The following is a 17,922-nucleotide window of genomic DNA, read 5'->3' as shown; positions in this document are numbered from 1 at the left end:
AAAACACTTAAGTACAGAGGGTGACTGTATGGTTCTGTTTCTGTGGCATGGCTAGAATGGGCACATTCATAGAGACATTAGGTAGATTAGTGGTTGCCATGGGCTGGGGGGAGTTGGAGATGAGAGTTAAAGAATATGGAGTTTCTTTTGGAGGTGATGCAGATATTCTAAAATTATGATGATGGTTGCATAACTTTGTGGATATACTAAAAACCGTTGGATTGTACACTTTAAGTGGATGAATTATATGGTATGTGAATTATATCTCAATGAAGCTGTTAAAAAAAAATAGAGGACTGAATGGTTTCCTTGGAAAGAAGCTTAGAAACTGGCAAAATAAGAAAAGCAGACGGACACCCCTGCAGCAAACCAGACCCCCAGCTGAAGACAGTGGGTGGGGACAAGGTCATGATTTAACTCAGAGCTATTCCAAGTGTGGGCCCCTCACCAGCAGCTGCATCTCCTGGGAACTCATTAGAAATGTGAATTCTTGGGTCCTACCCCAAATTACCAAATCAGAATCCTTGGGCATCACTAAAGTTGAGGAAGTATTAATTTAACTCATTGTTGCTTTTAATAAATAAGAACTCCTCCCCTAACAGTGTGCAAGGTGCTTTCCAAACTGCAAGCCAAACAAGATATAAAAGCAGCATTAACGAATTTTTAAAAAATGTTACTTGGACAAAGGAACCTTAATTCTGTATTTTGCAGGTAACGTTACCAACATAGCAGGGCTTATTAGCAGCCAGTGGTTATTTGCAGAGAAGGTAGTTATTTGCTGAAAGTTACTGAAGCAGTTAACCAGACTGATGTGCCTTGAAGCTGCAAGTATTTTCTCCATGACCTGACGGAGAGATACCTCCATCATTTTTCTCCAGTGAAGATGCTGAAATTGGTGTGAATTCAATGAAAGCTGAGATGCAGGTGGAGATTCAGAGATAGTTTTGTCATCTTGAAAGCCAATTATTTGCTCCAATGCCACATTTCCACGTCCAAGGTTTGAGGACAAATTTATCTCCTGTGAGCATGTGAAGCATTGTAAGTGCTGTACACATATTAGGAATAAAAAACCAGAGCAAGAAAAACAATCTTAAGGCTGCTCCTGAAAATATTCAGAACTTATCTTATTTAAACTGTGCACAAAGCTCGGTTGGTGACCCTGCTTCAGTGAAATTGCACTATCACCATCGACCTAACGTTGGACTTAAAGAGGTAAATTTTTACCTTGGTCAGTTACTATTAGGAAAGAAACTTAATTAAATCGGTGACAGCATCACCACGGGCAGAACTCCATGCTGGCGGTGCTGGCCAAAAACACGGTGTGCCCGTTCTGACTTCACTTGAAAGTGAATATCCATTTGGTACAAAATTACAGACGGTGGTGCAGTGGTTGAAAGAGCAGGCCAGCAGCTGTCTGAGCCCAGATATTTCTGTAGCTACAGTAAACCCTCACACTTTAAAAAATGACTATAATAGCTTTTAATAATAAAATTGTAATTTTTTTTTTTTTTTTTTTTTTTTTTTGCGGTACGCGAGCCTCTCACTGTTGTGGCCTCTCCCGTTGCGGAGCACAGGCTCTGGACGCGCAGGCTCAGCGGCCATGGCTCACGGGCCCAGCCGCTCCACGGCATGTGGGATCTTCCCGGACCGGGGCACGAACCCGTGTCCCCTGCATCGGCAGGTGGACTCTCAACCACTGCGCCACCAGGGAAGCCCTGTAATATTTTAAAATAAAATTTTATGTATGGAAGTTCATTCTAGGATAGAATATTTGTTTCTGGCCTTGCTCGGGCCATTAGGCATGTGGCTGAAATGTGTATTTTGTGCATCCCTGCTTTACAGTGGACACAACTTAAAATTAACATTCGATATCCTATTAAAACAATTCCTTGGCCCCCTCTGCAGCTCTGTATCAGCTTGTGTCCTTGTTAAGCTCTCCTCTTCTTCCCCTTCTCTGCTTTGTTCCTCTCAGGAGACAAATATTGGAAGTTCCTTTCATTTTCTTAGGGGAACAGTTTGGCCCTCTCCCACCTCTGCCTTCAAATTCAGCTAGGGCCTTTCCTCTCATAGCTAAGGTCTTATAGTAAGTACTGAAACATAGAGCAACACCTTGCCCAGACCCTTATAGAGACAAAAATACATATAAGCAAATATATAATATAATATATGTATAATATACATGATATGCAAGCAATACAAGATACTAGATATTAAACTAAATAAAAATTTCCAATGAGTGGAAATCAGGGGTGCATGGGAACTCTCTATGCTATCTTTATAATTTTTCTGCAAATCTAAATTTATTCCAAAAATTTTTTAATTATTTTAATAATGGATGGAAGAATAATATGTTGGAGAAACAAAACAATCCTGCCAGCAAGATCACCTCCGTACCAGTATAGAAGAGAGAAAACACATGACACAGGTGGTCCAGGCAAGAGACGACAAGTTAGGACAAAATCTCATGTAATTTAAAGAGCACATCAGAAGAAAGAACAATGACTTCTCTTATCTCCGAGAGAGACAAAGGACTGTGCCTTCTGAAAGTCTCCTACCCACCCCTCAAGAGAGCCCTTAGCTAATTCCGGAGGTACACCTATTTACACATCTAGAGACTGTTTGGTCCTGGCCTTGGAGATAACTCTGTTGTAAAAACTGGAGACTCGGGGCTTCCCTGGTGGCGCAGTGGTTGAGAGTCCACCTGCCGATGCAGGGGACACGAGTTCGTGCCCTGGTCCGGGAGGATCCCACATGCCGCAGAGCGGCTGGGCCCGTGAGCCATGGCCGCTGAGCCTGTGCGTCCAGAGCCTGTGCTCCGCAACGGGAGAGGCCACAACAGTGAGAGGCCCACGTACCGCAAAAAAAAACAAAAAAAACATAAAAAACCTGGAGACTCGGATTAATCCCTAGAGAGATTTATCTCTGTTCGAAAGGTTAGAGTAAGCGCTCAGATTCACTCTGTCCCTAAGTTTTCCGAAGTACTCTAAGAAAAGGGGTGGGTGGGAGAATGGTCTCTTTGCCCACTGTAAGCAGAGAAAATAATTTTTTTGCTCTCACAATACCCAGTGTGGAAGACATGCAGCAAGGAGAACTGATAGGCTGCTGGTGAGGATGTGACTTGGTAAACCCCTTTGGAAAACAGTTTGGCATCATCTAGAAAAGACAAGATACACCTACCCCATGGCCTTATTGCTATACTCTAAAGAAACCCTGGTCTGTGTGCACCAAGAAACATGAAAAAAATGGCCACCACAGCATTATTCAAAACAGCAGCAAACTGAAAACAACCCAATAGTCCACTGACAGAATAATGAATAAGTAAATGGTAATATATTCACAGAATAGAATATGGTAGAGCAGTGATCATGGTTGAACTACAATTTCACCCATCAACATGGCTGTCTCACAAATATACTAGTGAGTAAAAGAAGTCACAGAATATAGAATATAAAGTATGAAAACACAGATATAACATTCAGAAGCAAGCAACTCTAAACAAATATTCTTTAGGGATAGATATATATGTTGTAATATTATTAAGAAAAGCAAGGGAGTAGTAAAAAGGGGATACGTAATTAACAAAATTCAAGGTAGTGGTTACTGCTGGGAGTGAAAGGGATGCAGATGGGGCCTTGAAAACATTGGTAACATTATTTCTTAGATTGAGCAGTGGATACATAGATATTTGTTTTATTATTCTGTGTACATTATATAGATAATATAATCTTTTAAAATATGAAGTAGCTTGTGATAGATTGTTTGCTTTAATGAATGGTAGAGACAGTAAAAGCTAAGGGAGAGAGGTTAGTGCTGGCAGGATTTTCAGAGCAGAACCCTTCAGGAGGAGCCGAGACTTCAGCTGGGCCTTTGGAGGGAGGAATCACATAATTTTTCAAACTTGGAATGAATGTTAGAGTTCACTTGCCCCACCCCTTCCTTTTGCAGATGAAGAAATAGAGATATAGGGAAGTATCTTTAAAAAAAAAAAAAAAAGCTCAATATATTTTCTACATTGTCAGACCAATTGCAAGGGGGAAAATTTGAGTGAAACGCTCTTTTGAGAAGAGCATTTTAGGAGTTGAACACCATAGCCCATAGCCCTACAAATGTCAGGCTGTGGTTCTCTTTTTCTCGGTTTTGCACACCTGTCTGCTCAGTGTTGCTCCCAGCCCTATTCACGGGACCCCGCTCCAGTGGGTCGTTGAGCTATTATGGGTCAGGTGTGATGGGTGGCTATGCGGGGCAACCTCGGCTTCCTCTTTTGCCCTGGGCAGGTGCTGCCTGGAGCCTGTGCGGTTACATCTGGGGTAGGTGCAGCGCCAGAAGAACATCCGGTCCACAGCCTCCTAGAGTCCTAGGTCATCAGCCCCACACATCCAGGGAGTGCCCAGTGCCAGCAACATTATGTATATTCACTTCATCTTTAAAAAGCTACCTCACTTCATCATACACTCACACAACTACTCAGTAACAGAATTATAATCCCCTCACCCACCCCGGACTTTTTTTTCCGTAAAAGAGGAAGTGAAGACTCAGGAGTTAACTTGTCGAAGGTCACACCTTCAAAAATGACATTGTCAAGTTCCAACTCAAAGCTGCCTGGTTCCAAAGTATGTGCTGTTTTCACTGTCACTCGCTGACTGTGAGGTATGTTATCCTTTTTTTTTAAAGGACAACAACAACAAAAACAACGGCTAAACGACTTATTTGCAACACAACCTAGTTCCCATCACTTTAATACAGCATTGGAGTAGAAAAGAGTCACAGTAACTATTTAATACTGTTTTTCCCCTGTCAGGAACTAGCAATTTATTTATATTAGTACTTCACTGGGAATAAGGTTGCCAGATTAAACACTATGCAATATTTGGGACATATGTATACTAAAAACTTATTCGTTGTTATCCAAATTCAAATTTAACTGGGCATCTTCTATTTTTAATTGCTAAATCCGGCAACCCTAACCCAAAACCTTTGAGGAAAAACCTTATTATTTCTAGCGAGGCTCTCCTCTTCATTAGGTAAGGAGAAACACATGGGGTAGGTTGGCTACTGAGTAAAAACCTTAAGGAAATCTTCTGAAGTCCTAACTGCGGGTGATTTTGCCCCCTCCCAACATTTAGCAGTAAGTGGAGATATATTCTGTTGTCCTAACTGGAGGAGGGCTTACCACTGGCATTTCATGGGTAGAGGCCAGGGATGCTGTTAGATACCCTACAGTGCACAGGACAGCCCCACCACAAACAAGTATCTGGTCCAAAATGCCAGTAGTACCAAGCTTGAGAAAACTTGCCTTAAAGAATCACTCATCTAAGGTAGTGTAAATCCAGGAAAATTATATATATATATGTATTTTAAATTCTTTTAAGGCTACCAGTGTATTTCCAAATAGGGCTTGGCCTTCTTCTATTTCTCAGAAAAACAATATCACAGCCGTTTATTTATCTGAACCAGCTAACTGATAATTATGGATGCTGGTGGCAGCAGGAATAGACTCAAATTTTTACATACTTTACTGTGTATTGCAATCGACTTTTGATATCAGATTTGCACTCTTAATTATGTTTTTCTGAATAATGATTTTTTATATATTTTTATTGTTATTTTTACAAATAAAATAATTCCTGTGAACAATAAGCAAGTCCAAATGTAAACTATAGAAATGTAGAAGTATGTGTTGGTAGATGAATTTTCACTAGAAAACTCAATTTTTTAATAATTTTAAGGAGCAATGATACATGTTACTTGTTAACAAAAAACCTTAATTAACCTGTAAGATTAAACCCTTGTGCTAGAAACTAAGGGGAGATACAAGAGGCATAAAAGAACTATGCCTCTTGGAAGTTTCTATCTGATCTGTAAGAGAAGACATTTATTTTTCAAACCAGCAAGTAGCATGTGAGCCAATTTATGTTTAAGTACATTAAGTCTTTCAGAACTGCTTCCAGAGTGAGATCAACATAAGCTAGAGTTTTCAGGGACAAGGCAGGATTTTTGAGCAGCTACCTAACAATTTTGACCGACTCACTTCTCTTAAAGCTGGTAAATATTGTGGACTCACTTCTCTTGCCCAATCCCGACTCCAAAATGCACACGCAATTACGTATACGATATCTAAGTTTTCACTGACACCCTGAAGCCTATGCACAAACTCCAAAGGTGTCCACAGCCTTGGTGAAAAAGCTCTGTTGTGTTAGAGAATTAGATATGATTAGACCAGTGAGGAAAAGAATTGGTTTCTAAGGGCAAGGAAGCAGCCAAAAATGGCCAAGCACCTCCTATACGACTTGGTACATATTGAATAATGTTCTTGATTTGTACTATGGGTAGGGTTAGAAATGAAGTGGTCTTTGGAAGCAGTCTCCATATTAGGTTGAAATATATGTTGGTCAAAACTGGTTGACTATTGGCAGTTTCACGCGGTTCGACCTGATATGTGCTGTGCAGTAAGACTGTACATAATGAAATGCACTCTAATCCAATCTATGCTTCGAATCAGTGAGAGCTTTGGTTGGTCCCCAGAGTTGCTGTGCCTATTGGTCCTGGGGTAGAACTTTCACTGAGCCGTTGGAGGGACTGTTTTAATTTTTTGTTTTAATAACTAATGGAAGTTGGGAAAGTCGTCTTTCAGCTGTTAGCTGTGCCAGTCCTTTTCTCCTTTATCTGTTTCCTTTCATTTCACTGACATTGGTCGTGTAGAGCTTGGACCCCCAGCTGCACAAAATGTGCCCAAGTCTTGAATAGCAAGTAAATCAACCAGTAAAGAGAATTCTAACTTCAATTTGTAGCCTTTAAAATTTTATCCAGATTTATCTCCAGGCAGTGAAGTGAAGAAGGAACAGTATATTCTAAGTTTATTTCTTGTCAAGAGCCCCTAGAGATGGGGACATAAGAGACCCTTGTTCAAGATCCTTGAAAATGAATATGAGCTATATTTTGGTGTGATCAATTTAGAAAAAGAAACTTCTTTGTTTAAAAAAAAGACTAAAGACAACACATACTAAAAGGATTTGAATTTTACAGATGATACCCTACTAATATTTTTAGTTTAGCACCATCTGTTTATCTGAAATTAAATTTCTGACAAATGGTCATGCCAGGAGATGCTGTTTTTATTTTTATGTGCAGCTGAAACACAGAATAATAAAAATCTGCTTGAGTTGAAGAAATATGTTCATAAAATATTTCTTTTTTAATCTGAGTTGGCTGAGAAAATGACTTTTTAATCTAGTGGCAGCTGCTTTCATTTGGCTGGTGTTCAGTCTAAATAGTTTATGTTGGAGACAGATCATTTGTTTTATATTTGGATGCAGTATAACAAACAGTGCCTTTTGAGCTATGAGGAGGACCCAGATATCACAAACATCTTATTTTCCCTATTAGTCTACCTTTCTAATTATTTCTTGTTTCTTTGACGACACAAGTGGCATGCAATAGGTTTGTAAATAAAAAGCACAAGTGGCACATTGCAGACCACCTGGTTGCTGTGTTACTTTTATTCGACTCTAAGAAAGTCGCATCCTACACATTAATTGGCATTTGTTTACAGGAGGGGAAAACGATGGCTTTTGAAAATATGACTCAGTGGAAACACTTCTCGTCACACTGGCTTGCAAATAGGATCACTGCACTCCCTTTGGGTACTATGGGTGATTCCACTGGGAGCCTGATTCTTCCCAACAGAGTGTTAATTAAAGAGAGCCACCTCTTGGCACCTCTCTTGCTCCAGCTACACTTCAGAGTCCTCCAGCCACCTCTTTAATCAACAACATGTGTTGGATGTCTACTTTTAGTGTGAGGCACTGCAGCTACCACCCTGATTTCAAAGGTGGTGGCAAGGACAGGGTTTTATTACATTACTTCAAAGTCAGGGCACCTAAACCTATGTCAGCGATGCCATTAATATCTGCCGTTGGCTTGGAATGATTGAATTTCCCAAGTGAAGTGTGAATTTCCTAGACGAGAGAGATCTTGCCTTTTTGTCTTTGCACCCCAGCACTTAGCGTATAGATCTCCTTATGTTTATCTAATAAATCCTTGTTTTCTTACTGGGCAGTAGCAATTTAATTTTGTGTGCCAACTTCTCTTAAAACTAAAAAAAAAAAAAAAAAATGCATTAATTTGAAATGTAGAGGCTGGTCTTCAATGATAAACTTACTAAAAAAAGTGAAATACATTTTTAGGAAAATGGATGTATTAGGTCAGACTGCCATAACAAAACATCACAGACTGGGTGGCTTAAACAATAATAATTAATTTCTCACAGTTCTGGAGGGTGGGAAGTCCAAGATCAAGGTGCCAGGTGATTCGGAGCCTTGTGAGCCCTCTCTTCCTGGCTTGTTGATGGTAGCCTTTTGTAGTTTTCTTGCTGTATTCTAACAGGGGAAAGGGAAAGAGATCTTCCCCTTCTTATAAGGCCACAGTCCTATACAGAGCTCTACCCTTATGACCTCATTTAACCGTAATTATCTTCTAAAAGCCCTATCTATAAATACAGTCAGTTTGGTTGTTAGGACTTCAACATATGAATTTGGGGGGATACAGTCCAGTCCATAGCAATTGGATTGGACTAAAGGAGACACTTTAATTTTCGGACTCTCAGATTACCATGAAAACAACCAACTTAAACAAATTTGGTATTAATATTATTACCTTTTAATTTCATGTTTCAAAAATAAGTCAGTTTTTAGAATTTTATTTAAAGTTCGAAAATACACCAAACTAGAGTATTAAAAGTCAGGATAGCCATTCCTGGGGAGGGGGAGGATATAGTGACCGAAAGAGGGCACAAAGGGGACTTCTGGGTTGCTCCAGTGCTCCAGTTCCTGTTTGGGTGCTGATTCAAAGGATGTGATCAGTTTGTGAATACTTGCTGAGCTGTTCATACATAATGATTTGTGCACTTATCTGTATGTGTGTTATAGGTCAACCAAAAACTAAAACACAAAAGAAAAATAAATCTGAGTCACGCATTTAGTACCAGAGGTAAACTATACAATTATCCCATTTTGTCCCAACCTAAACAGCAAAGAGGCTACTCCTCCTTTGTCTTTTCTAGTTCAGAAAGTCACTAGAGGTTAAAATCTAATGAGTGGGAGCATACAAAGAAGATTATCCCTGTATAAGGTTGACATAGTATTATCTTCCCACCAGTACCACCAGAACTGCAGACACAGTGAAAATTTCTGCCTGACATTGCTTGATGTTGTTTTTCTCCGCCTGGTAGCTCAGCAGCTGCAGGCTAAAAATCCAGGTTTCCGGGGAGAGGAGGAAAGCTTTCTGCGGAAGGGGCGATATGGGCTCCAGATCAGGGGCATAGCCGGGGTCCTCTTGTAAGTGGTGGCCGTTTTAAACAGGTTGTAAACCAACATTTTCATGTTGATCTAGAAAGTTCCAGCTGCCCTAGGAAGAGGCTTTGGATCTGCGCAAGTGCCAAAGCTGGCTTTTCAAGATAATGTATGGGGACTTCCCTGGTGGCGCAGTGGTTAAGAATCTGTCTGCCAATGCAGGGGACATGGGTTTGAGCCCCGTTCCGGGAAGATCCCACATGCGAAGGAGCAACTAAGCGCATGCGCTACAACTACTGAGCCTGCGCTCTCGAGCCCGTGAGCCACAACTACTGAGCCCACACGCCACAACTACTGAAGCCCGTGCGCCTAGAACCCGTGCTGCACAACAAGAGAAGCCTGCGCACCGCAACGAAGAGTAGCTCCTGCTCGCTGCAACTAGAGAAAGCCCCCGTGCAGCAGCGAGACACAACGCAGTCAAAAATCAATCAATTAATTATTTAATTTTAAAAAAGATAATGTATGGAGCTTCAGAGTCAAATGATATGTTTGTATGGATGTCAGTGTCCTTAGAAGCATCACTCTCACACACCCAAGGTGGAGCTTAAGGAGTTTGCACCGTGTGACCTTTTAGATCAGCCTGTGGCCGCTTTGCAGAAACCTTCGAGGTTTACAAATGGGTTACTGCTCAAATTCCAGAACACCAGGACTGTGCTCCATTGTCCCCAGCTCTCACATTCAGTATTTTATTGTTTCACATTGTGCTTTAACTTCCTCCAGGAGGTTAACAGCAGAAGCCAGCTGAACATGTTGAAAACCTTTTACTTACGTTTGTGGAGCTGACTGTGCCACACAGGTGAATGGAAATTTCTTTGTTCCAGGAGGGCTGGCTCTTTCAACAGTTATCTTGGTGCTCTTGTATTGTCTGTCATGTGTAAAACAAACACATTTACCTCTATTTACCTTTTATGAATGTTGAGATGTAATTTTGAAAATAACTGCATAAAATGCTTTTACAATAAACTTTGGAGCTCTTAGTTGTCATTTCTCTGCGGAAATGTTCCCTCGTGGAAAGTAATGATTTTTAAGTTGTTGAAGGTGTTGAAAAGTTCTGACTTGTCGTTTGTGGGTTGTGTGTGTGTATGGGTAACAGGCCTATCTCTTGGTGCTTACCTAAGTTAAGAGACTCTAGACTTTCATGATCACATTAGTCTCTAGGTGTTGGTATATTTCCAAGCCTTTGGGGATGTAGGTCTTTTCTTCACCATTACCCACCCCTTGACATTCAGAATGTCCTTAGACCACCAGCATCGGCTTACCCAGGAGCTTGTTAGAAATGCAAAGTCTGGGGCCCCACCTTAGATCCAGTATCTAATAACAGAATCTGCATTTTAACGAGCTCTCCAGTGATTCTTACATACATACAGATGAATCAGCAAGTAGGCCATGGCAGGAATTGAGAGATCCTTCTTCTCAAAACGTCTGCCGCCGGGCCAGTACTACTATTATTTAGGATGAATCTCTCGAGTTTAAGCCGCTTATTATGAAAAACTCCCTGGCCTGCGTAACTAAGTAAGTCATTTTCAGTTCAAAGCCTTCACGTGAATCCATCCACTCACACCTTTCCAACTCGACAGATGGCAGAGAGTAGGTTGACTGAGGAGTGAGGGCAGGAGGAGGGAAGTGGAGTAGAAAATGCAGGGAATTTTCCTTGGTGGAAGAAAGTAGGCAGAGTCCATAACGACGGCACACTGGAGTAGTGCTGCGGGGTGGCAGGAAGGAACAAAATAGCAGTGACACAGCAGTGGGCACAACAATGGTAAATAACTGTTGGTGAGGGCATTCCTAAGCTTGTTTGACAATAATAATCACCTGGGGGATGAGGGGGACTTCTTAAAACATAAAGTTTCCTCTAGAGGCAGGGAATTATGGAATATTCACCCTGGTTTATCCTTTGTTCACTCTGGGCTTGTGACATCTGAAACTCTAGGGGAGAAATATCTGTATTTTAAATAAGTGCCTCAGGTATTCACATCCACAGGCATGGCTGAGTGAATGGAGAGCTTGGATCCTGTGCCTGATGCTCTATAAATATTCTTTCCAGCGCTCACAATAAGCCTAGAAAATCTTACGGCATTTTACCAACTGCCTTTTGTGACAGAGAAGTTCAGTAGATTGCCCATTGTCACACAGGCAGTGTGGATGGATTCCATCCCAGATCTGTCTGACTCCAAAGCCTTTGTTCTTTCTACTCTGTCCTACCATAACCTTATACAAAGCCACTGTGGCCCAAAGGTTATTCTACCCAGAACACACTCTGGTTGCCCCAACCCCACTTTTGGGGGGTGGCAGTTTCTACAGAGTTTCTATAACTTGACCTGAAGTTATGACATAAGCGTTCAGATTTGGGTGGAGTTGTTCAAGGAAACCACGCTCGCTGATGAACTCGTAAGGATGCCTCCTCCTGCTGCAGTTAATAACCAGCAACCCAGAGCTGGGATGCTGGTCCCAAAGGGATGAAAAGCAGGGCTCTCCCAGGTAAATGAGAATTTCTGGTTGCTTGATATCAAAGCAGTTTCCAAAAGTGATGGAAGCAGGCACATATTGCTCCTATCCTCTGAAACCTTATTTTGTTTCAAGAAATCCCTAGAAAGAAAACACACTAATTTAATACAGCAATGTTAAATAGTGATAGTAGCGAGAGTGGGGCACCATCTGGAGCATTTGATTAATTGTCAAGGTTGGCTTTTCTTTAAATGCTGCTTATTGCTCAGTCCACCCATCTTCAATTACTAGACCTAGAAGTCGTCTGGTGGTGATGTCTTAGTATTACAAGAGTGTCCTTGCATATTAAATTCCTCAACTTGGGCTCAATTTGGGAACTCAGATGCAACATTTGACCTTCATCTATATTTAATCTCCTGTTATTGGTTACAGCCACCATCATAGATTTGCTTCAGAAACTTTTGATTCTGATTCTGTTGTCTAAGACAGTGGTCTCCCATGCGGGGTGTGTAAACCCCAAAATGATCCACTGGGATGTGGAAAACAAATATTACCGGTTTCATTAAAATTTTTATTTTATATGTAAATATTTAATAAGGTAGACCATGTATAAAATTTATAACTAAACACATGTAAATATACTGGGGGGAGCGTACGTGATTAAAAAGTTCTGGCCCTTTGCGATACTGGCTCACTAAAGTTTATAAGATTTTCATGCAGTATATCAAGTCTTCCTACCAGTGTCACGTTTTCTGCTTACTTGATAAGAGTGCCCTCATCCTTGTCAATTCAATTGGTGTTTATCCTATGTAGAATCATGTGCTAAATGTTCCAGTGTATATATAAGCATAAGGCATATTTTACTGCTTTTAGGAAGTTTACTATCTGGAATGGGGACGATGATAATGGTAGTGATTTTGGAGGAGGTTACAAGAATAATGGGGGTGTCGATGGTGACGGTGATGATGACGATGGCCAAGAAAGAGAAAAGGAGAAGAAAGCCTTATTTATGGTTGACATGAAAGCAAAATTGGAGTTGACTGCTTCCTCTCCCTGCTCTCTGGTAATGTGACATCTTTCCTTAGCAGTGATGCTCTTCCCAGCTTGTTCATCTTGCTTCCAATGCAGCTTAAAAATACTTTTTAGTCATCTTCAGCATGTACTATAATTCTCAGCTTCCTAGGGTTTAAGCCTTGGGAACAGGAGGTTTTCCTAGGCCCCTACCACTCTTCTGTATTTTGGTCCTCGGTGCTCCGCAAGCTGGGAAAGCTGTGAGTCATGACTCCCATATGGTGGGATTCCCTCCCTTCCCCTCGATCTACATGCCTGCCCAGCCATCTGCTGCCACTCTCAAGGTTATGGAGCAAGAGATGACACAGGGAAGGGAAAGGAAAACACCAGGAAAATGAACACTGTTTTATAAATAAAACTGAAAAAAGCTGTATTTTCTTATTATAAAAGCAATTTGTATTCATTACAGGAATATCAGAAAATGAAGCATAAAAACAAATCAAACAAAACGAAACACAGTCTCCCTCAGAGCATCGTTAATTATTATAACCATCTCCTTGTATGTTTTTCCAAACCTGCATCCCGTATCTATCTATGTAGCTAGCTATCAAACAAAATGGGATCATTACCACATTATTTTGTAACCTGTTTTTTAATATTGAATTATGAACATCTTTCCATGTCCATAAATATATCCCTACACTAGCATTTTTAATGTTTAAGGAGTATTTTCTATGCAAGGCATTATTCCAATTGCTGCACTTTATATACAAAAATAGGCAAGATTGTCTCTGCCCTCATGTGGGTAACATAATTATTTTCTCTATGTAATATTTAGGTCATTTCCATATTTTTGCTTTTACAAACGCTGTGATGAATTTCCTTGTAGCTAAATCTTTGCATATACTCATAATTTTTGAATGATTGCGTTGGCTACTCTGTTTGCCCCTCTGGGTTTACTCCCCATGCTTCTTTGCCTTGCTATGTGGCCCTCATCACTGGGCTCATTTACCCTCTGGCAATGGGAAGCACAAGCAGGACATTGGAGGAGGGTAGTAGAGAGAGATGGGTGATATATTCTGACTCACGCCTTCCCTCCTTATGGATTGTCATTAGCTACCTTCTTGCATTGATGATGGCTTTTGTGCCTGGGCGCCCTTCTCCCAGAGCTCAGTTTTCAGGGAGTTGCTCACACCATGACACTGCACCATTTCTTTTTGGTTTACCTTAACCTTGCCGTAGAGAGTTCTTCATTAAACCCTCTCACTTACCCCATGGCTGTAGGGATGGAAAAATTTTCCTTTCTTCCCTTCTAGGTTCTTTGGCTGGTCTAAGAATCAAATTGACATATGACAGACTAACAGGAGAAAAACAAATTTAATTTTGTACGTAAAGGGAGCACCATATAAAAAATGAGACCCAAGGGTAAGTCAGGCAATTGAGGCTTATAGCCCATCCCAAGCTAAGGAACGGGATAGGAGCCTGAGGCTTCAAAGGGGAGGGGGGCCGGGAATTCCCTGGCAGTCCAGTGGTTAGGACTCTGTGCTTTCATTGTGGAGGACCCGTGTTCAATCCCTGATCCGGGAACTAAGATCCCGCAAGCCAAGAGGTATGGCAAAAAAAAAAAAAAAAAAAACGTTGATAAAAGGGGAGGGGTGTAATTCACAGGATGATAAGAAGGGCAGATGTTTGCTCTGCCATACAGATAGGTCGTTCAGATAAAAAGTTATCTCTGGTAGTAGCTCTCTTTCTGGGCCAGGCCCCCTATTTAAATTCTTTTAGGTAGTTAAGGGAGAGGTAAAAGTTTTTCTTGAATCTACTGGGTCTTGATTGCCTCCAGCTCAAAACAGTTCACACGCCAAAGTGGCACATTGTGGGGTAACCTGTTCTGCTCCCCCGCCGTTTGTTTCGTAGCAGGACCCTGGATGGTAAAAGCATAGTCCTTTCCCTAGCATATTCTGCATCCCTAACTGCTTACCTGCGTTGGGTCATGTAGAAAAGTCAAGAACTCCCTTTTCTCTTTTGACTTAAGACCTAGACACCAGTGACCACTGAGCTGCCGTCTCCCATTTCTTTCTGCTGGACCTTTTCATAAGTGCCATGGGGATCTCTCAAACTATGACTGAGGCACTCTGGCGGGGAGCACAAGAGAGAACCAGGAGAGCCCTTCAGCCCTCCAATTTGGAACTTTGACTGCAAGGACTGTGCTACCTTCACTTTGTTCTCGATGCCCGAAATCCTCGCTGGAGTCACAGTGAATTGGAAGAGGTTGTGTGACCATTTCTTAACCTTTTAAACATCTGAGCTCATAGCAAAATTTGTTTCTTTAATTCTTTCTTCACTTCAGACTTGTGGTATTACAGTATTCTTATTACATATACAGAACTGTATTTTTAGAGCTTCTAGCTTGAATTTGAGTCCCCTGATACTATCTCTTCTGTGATTCTGTCTTTTCTGTGAATCAGTAGAAATGTGTTTCTTTAAAGTCTACATCCAGTTTTACCTTCCTCGCCTTTTGGATTTTTAGATAATGCTATCTCTTTCTTCAAAGGTTCTTCACACTTCTGTTTAACCAGTTCTCAGCTGTTAAGAATTGTCTGTCCCATTTTTTTGTCTACCTTGTGTTCAATGAAATTGCTAGCAAAACTAGTCCAAGAATGATCAAATATTCTTCTTTTTAGTGAGACGAAATTTTTGATGTGCACATATTTGGGGTTCCCATCTTATTGCTGTGCTCCAGGCCTCTGCCCCCTGGTGCTTTACCTTGTTCTGAAATTCCAATTCCCACAGGTGGGCACTTAGAAGGAGTTTGGCTTCAGAGTCAGAAAGATCTGGAGTTAAATCCCATCACTTACTGGCTTTGTCACTTTAAGGCTTCTATCTTTACTGAGTTTCAAGTTTCCTGACTTACCTCACAAGGTAGTCAGGAGAAGTAAATGAGATGACCCATGTGGAAATAATCTAGCATAGCATGTGGAAATGTGGTTTCTCAGACTAAGTCACTTTCTCCTCTCTCCCTCCCCTCCCTCTCTCCTCCCCACGTCCCCTCCCCTGTCACATGCTCTCCTCTTCCTTCCCTTCCTCCCTCTCCACTTCTCCTTCCTCCTCCCCGCGCCCCCACCCCCGCCACTCCTCTCCCCTTTAACCTGTCCAGTAAGACAGACATGAGGATAAGAGGGGTTAAAAGCCAAGTCATTTTATTTCTCCTTAGAAACAGACCAAAAAGTGCAGGGAATTATACGCAGAAGGAAAACCACCTTATAAATCCAGGCCCCAAAAGGCTTTTCCAGCACTTCTGAGTTCTCTCATGAACTCTTTCCTTGTAGCATCAAGGACACAAAGAATGATGGGAAGTTGCTGATAACAGTCATTATTTTCCCAGTCTTTGAAAAAATGACTGCCCAGTGTGTCAGACTGAAGAGTTGTTGTGGTGAATAAGATAAACTCTAAAAGTGTTTACATAATATGTCAAATGGTCTTATCTGGTGGAAGGGAGCTGGCTGGCTAACATGAGCCAGTTCAGTAATTCTAAGATGTTTGGAGTTGGGTTGGAAGGATGATCCTTTGTTTCAGGAAACTGCTGTATCAGCTGATAAGGGCTTCTCCAAAGGCTAGCTGGAGAAATGCATTGTGAGTCCTTTGCACCAGGATTCAGACTTCACTTGATCCCTATTTCTCAATTTTTACAAATTTTTAACTTTTCAAGGAAACTAGATTGGTCTTAAGATCTTTTAAGAATTAATTTCAGGGCTTCCCTGGTGGCGCAGTGGTTCAGAATCAGCAGCGGACACGGGTTCGAGCCCTGGTCCGGGAAGATCCCACATGCCGCAGAGCAGCTAAGCCTGTGCGCCACAACTACTGAGCCTGCACTCTAGAGCCTGCGAGCCACAACTACTGAGCCCGTGTGCCACAACTACTGAAGCCTGTGTGCCTAGAGCCTGTGCTCTGCAACAACAGACGCCACCGCAATGAGAAGCCCGCACACCACAAAGAAGAGTAGCCCCCGCTCCCTGCAACCAGAGAAAAGCCCGTGCGCAGCAACGAAGACCCAACACAGCCAAAAATAAAATAATTTTTTTTAAAAATTAAAAAAAAATTGGTTTCACAATATTATGACAGAAAATATATTTTTAACTTAAATTTGTATTACATAATATTTTATGTATGCAAAAATAATAAATGTAGTATATAATATATATGTAAGTTGTGAGAAATATTAAAATATAGACACACAGGGCCTAGAACATTAATATCTGGGCTCTCCTCCATTGATTTCTACTTCTGCAAAAATAACTGCTCTTCTAAATTTTGCATTCCCATTCATTAAAAACAAAACACTTTTACCATATATAGATGCATTCCTAAACAGTTTGTTTAGTTTTGCTTGTTTTTGAGCTGTATCAAAATGGCATCATAACATATGTAGTGTTTTTTCTCTCAAGTTTTTAACATTCATCATTTCATCCATGTTGTTGTCTGTAGCTGAAGTTCATTCATTTTTACTACTGTTCCTATATTCCATTTGGTGAGCATACCACAGTTCATTTATCCATAGTACTATCTATGAACATTTTGGTTGTTTATTGTTTCCAGGTGTTTTCTTTTTTAATAATAGTCTTGTTAACATAGATGAGAAATATAATAATAAGAATTTTTAGTGTTCTTTTGTCAAATTGTCATAAACACTAGATTGATTTGTATAGTGTTCCTTCGAGCTTTTTCTATTTTATTATTCCCATTTATCACCTAAAGACACTTAGATGCAGGAAAAAATATAAATGATTTGCCCATGCTCTGTTGTCACTGATGCTTATTTCCACTGCTGTTAACTTCAAGAACCAGTTAAGTCCCCTCTTGGTTCTTGTCTGAACAGAGAAGAGTCCCTTCCATTCTGACACCAGAACTAGAAGGATATTTATTTCAATTTCACAAAACTTACAATCCGAGACATTTCGTCACAGTGAAAATAAAATAAGCTCAAGAGGCAGAGAGATTTGGGTTTTAAAATACTAGCATCAGCACTTGTAGCAGGGGTAGTCTTGTGCTAATTACTTTGTTCTCCCAATCCCCAGGTGGAGATCGCAATGCTTTCCTCACAGGATGGCTCACTGATTATGTC

At 40.9% G+C, this 17,922-nt stretch overlaps 1 protein-coding gene across 1 annotated transcript in view; it reads left to right on the top strand.

Annotated features, from left to right (window-relative positions):
• Positions 1-17,922, top strand: part of GRPR (gastrin releasing peptide receptor) — a 273,527-nt gene that overhangs the window by 25,077 nt on the left and 230,528 nt on the right. The window contains exon 2 of the transcript XR_003430585.1: positions 9,388-9,549. The gene's annotated coding sequence lies outside the window, so the exon portion shown is untranslated. Of the gene's footprint in view, positions 1-9,387 lie in introns of the transcript that reaches the window.

This window comes from Aethalodelphis obliquidens, unplaced genomic scaffold (assembly GCF_003676395.1).
Source record: "Aethalodelphis obliquidens isolate GAN/ISIS:26980383/991018 unplaced genomic scaffold, ASM367639v1 scaffold94, whole genome shotgun sequence".
Lineage (NCBI taxonomy): Eukaryota > Metazoa > Chordata > Mammalia > Artiodactyla > Delphinidae > Aethalodelphis > Aethalodelphis obliquidens.
The sequence above is the reverse complement of the archived record's forward strand: the minus strand, read 5'-3'. Positions and strand labels throughout refer to the sequence as shown.